At 49.2% G+C, this 3,476-nt stretch overlaps 1 pseudogene; it reads right to left on the reverse strand.

The window, feature by feature from the left end:
* Positions 1-3,476, reverse strand: part of LOC112081049 (phosphatidylinositol-3,5-bisphosphate 3-phosphatase MTMR6-like) — a 29,937-nt pseudogene that overhangs the window by 6,203 nt on the left and 20,258 nt on the right.

Below are 3,476 nucleotides of genomic sequence, written 5' to 3' on the forward strand. Positions count from 1 at the left end.
CACCTCCTCCTGATGCTGCGCCTCCTTACGGCTGAGGGGGCTCCCAGGATGAGGGAGTGGGGCCGTGTGTGGTGGGAGGGTGCGTTGGTCTTTAGGGGGGCCTGGGGGTCTGGGGGGGGGGGCTGTGCCATGCTTCTGTAGTCTCTGGAGGGACAGAGAGGAGACAGGGATAAATGAGGTCATGAGAGAGAGGGTGAGAGCGCTAGAGAGAGATAGAGAACAAGGATGTACTCACAGCCTCCAGTTTCTTTATTGTGCTCTTCCAGTTTTGCGGTTGCTCTCTTTCAGGGTGAGAACGTTTTTCAGGACAGACTGACGGGGTGCATGGAACGATCAAACTGGTGGTACATATTCCTCCAGAACCTGGCGGGGGGTGAGAGAGTGAGAGAAATTAGGGGAATTAAGGAAGTAACATTCACGTGAGGTTGGTAGGGCAGGGTTGTATATATTATATATATATATATGAGAGAGCTGAGAGAGAAGAAGGAGAGAAGGAGAAAGAGAGAGGGAGGAGAAAGAGAGAGGAGAAAGAGAGGAGAGGAGTAACAAAGCTGAGGGAGGACAAGAAAAGAGGACTAATGCTTAGGGTAGAGTGGATGAGATTGAAAGAGAGATATAAGCGCAGAGAGCGAGATGAGGTAAACAACTAAGTCTTACTTGAGGTGCAGGCAGGGTGGAGGTTCTAGACGGGGTGTGTCTCTGCGTAGGCGGGGCAGTAGCGGGGTTTAGGTAGTTCTGCCCTCACTCAACAGAAACGCCCACAGAGAGTGAGTCCTGTCTTGAGTCGGTGGGAGAGATAGAGTTTAGTATGCATACTGTGTGTGTATGTGTGATGGTGTGTGTTTTTGTGTGGACGGGTCCCGTCGCCCCCCGACACGAAGGTGAGTGAAAAACGCAAGCACGATGTACGGAGTGATCGTGTGTGTGTGTGTATGTTACTCACTGCAGCTCTTCTCTCCGTCTCTGTGTTGTTAGCCAGGAAGTTCCCGTACTGACAGGAGTGAACATGTTCATGGATCTGCAGCAGCAGCCACTCATTGAACTCAAACGCCTGAGGAAGAGTAGCGCATCATCACCATCATCAACTCATGGCTGCTATGTTGGTGACTTTCTGGCACACACCACACTAACCTGGGGGATGCTGTTCCGTGAGCTGCCACACACACTCCAGGAACTGTGTGAAGACTGGCGACACCTCCTTGGGGTCACCATCCAACTGATCACATCTGTCTGCAAACTTGTGTCCAAATGAGATCCAGTCTTTCTCTATGAGGACCTGAACCACAGAGAGAAAACAGAGTTTCTTATGGCATGATATTCCTTTTACCCATCTCTACAGGCATAGGGGAGTTGTGTTGTGTCCTACCATGAAGCCTTTGATGGTGAGGTAGTACACAGACCTACCATGAAGCATTTGATGGTGAGGTAGTACACAGACCTACCATGAAGCCTTTGATGGTGAGGTAGTACACAGACCTACCATGAAGCATTTGATGGTGCGGTAGTACACAGACCTACCATGAAGCCTTTGATGGTGCGGTAGTAGGGGTCCATGAGCAGAGCTCCCAGAGAGCAGACCTGGGCTGTCCGATCCCAGCCGTCTGAACAATGGACCAACACACTGGCTCCTTCTACTGTTACTGCCTATGGAGGGAGGGAGGGGGGGGAGGAGGAAAAGAGAGATTTGTGACCTGTTACCACAAGGGCAACCAGTGAAGAACAAACACCATTGTAAATACAACCCATATTTATGTCTATTTATTTTCCCTTTTGTACATCGTTACAACACTGAAAATAGCCATAATATGGAAGTTGTGTGTTTAAATGCTAWATTGTAATTACTTCGCCACTATGGCCTATTTATTGCCTACCTCCCTAATCTTGATTAATTTGCTCACACTGTATTACTGACTGTACGTTTGTTTATTCCATGTGTAACTCTGTTGTTGTTTGTGTCGAACTGCTTTGCTCTATCTTGGCCAGGTCACAGTTGTAAATGAGAACTTGTTCTCAACTGGCCTACCTGGTTAAATAAAGGTGAAATAAATAAAATATATTACATTTGAAATGTCTATTCCTTTGTAACTTTTGTGAGGGTAATGTTTACTGTTAAATTTTTATTGTTTATCTACTTCACTTGTTTTGTTAATGTTAACATATGTTTCCCATTCCCATTCCAACTGAATTGTGAGAGAGTGAAAGACTAATCACTTCCCTTGTCGTTGTTGGATGCAGTCCAGGTGAAGACATTCCAACATCAGTGGGACTAACTAGACCTGAAGGGAATGGGACTAACTAGACCTGAAGGGGACGGGACTAACTAGACCTGAAGGGGACGGGACTAACTAGACCTGAAGGGCAGAAGGGAACGGGACTAACTAGACCTGAAGAGCAGAAGGAACGGGACTAACTAGACCTGAAGAGCAGAAGGGAACGGGACTAACTAGACCTGAAGAGCAGAAGGGAACGGGACTAACTAGATCTGAAGAGCAGAAGGGGACGGGACTAACTAGACCTGAAGAGCAGAAGGGGACGGGACTAACTAGACCTGAAGAGCAGAAGGGGACGGGACTAACTAGATCTGAAGAGCAGAAGGGAACGGGACTAACTAGACCTGAAGAGCAGAAGGGAACGGGACTAACTAGACCTGAAGAGCAGAGGGGACGGGACTAACTAGATCTGAAGAGCAGAAGGGGACGGGACTAACTAGACCTGAAGAGCAGAAGGGGACGGGACTAACTAGACCTGAAGAGCAGAAGGGGACGGGACTAACTAGATCTGAAGAGCAGAAGGGAACGGGACTAACTAGACCTGAAGAGCAGAAGGGGACGGGACTAACTAGACCTGAAGAGCAGAAGGGGACGGGACTAACTAGACCTGAAGGGGACGGGACTAACTAGACCTGAAGGGGACGGGACTAACTAGACCTGAAGGGCAGAAGGGGACGGGACTAACTAGACCTGGAGAGCAGAAGGGGACGGGACTAACTAGACCTGAAGTGCAGAAGGGGACGGGACTAACTAGACCTGAAGAGCAGAAGGGGACGGGACTAACTAGACCTGAAGGGGACGGGACTAACTAGACCTGAAGAGCAGAAGGGAACGGGTCTAACTAGATCTGAAGAGCAGAAGGGGACGGGACAAACTAGACCTGAAGAGCAGAAGGGGACGGGACTAATAGATCTGAAGAGCAGAAGGGGATTGGAGGCCCGGGGTCTTACCTTGGTGAGGAAGATGGCTGCGGCTACCACTGCCTTGACATGTCGTAGCCAACCAGAGCTCTCCAAACCCAGCAGGTAGTCATTCACTGACAGAGAACGAGTCCACCACTAAGAGAGACAGAGAGAGAGGTAGAGTGAGTGAATGAGTGAGTGAGTGAGTGAGTGAGTGAGTGAGTGAGTGAGTGAGTGAGTGAGTGAGTGGAGCTTGACCAACCTTCCAGTAGTTTCTGTAGGCTGGTCCTCATCACGTGGGATG

This window comes from Salvelinus sp. IW2-2015, unplaced genomic scaffold (genome assembly GCF_002910315.2).
Source record: "Salvelinus sp. IW2-2015 unplaced genomic scaffold, ASM291031v2 Un_scaffold16692, whole genome shotgun sequence".
NCBI lineage: Eukaryota > Metazoa > Chordata > Actinopteri > Salmoniformes > Salmonidae > Salvelinus > Salvelinus sp. IW2-2015.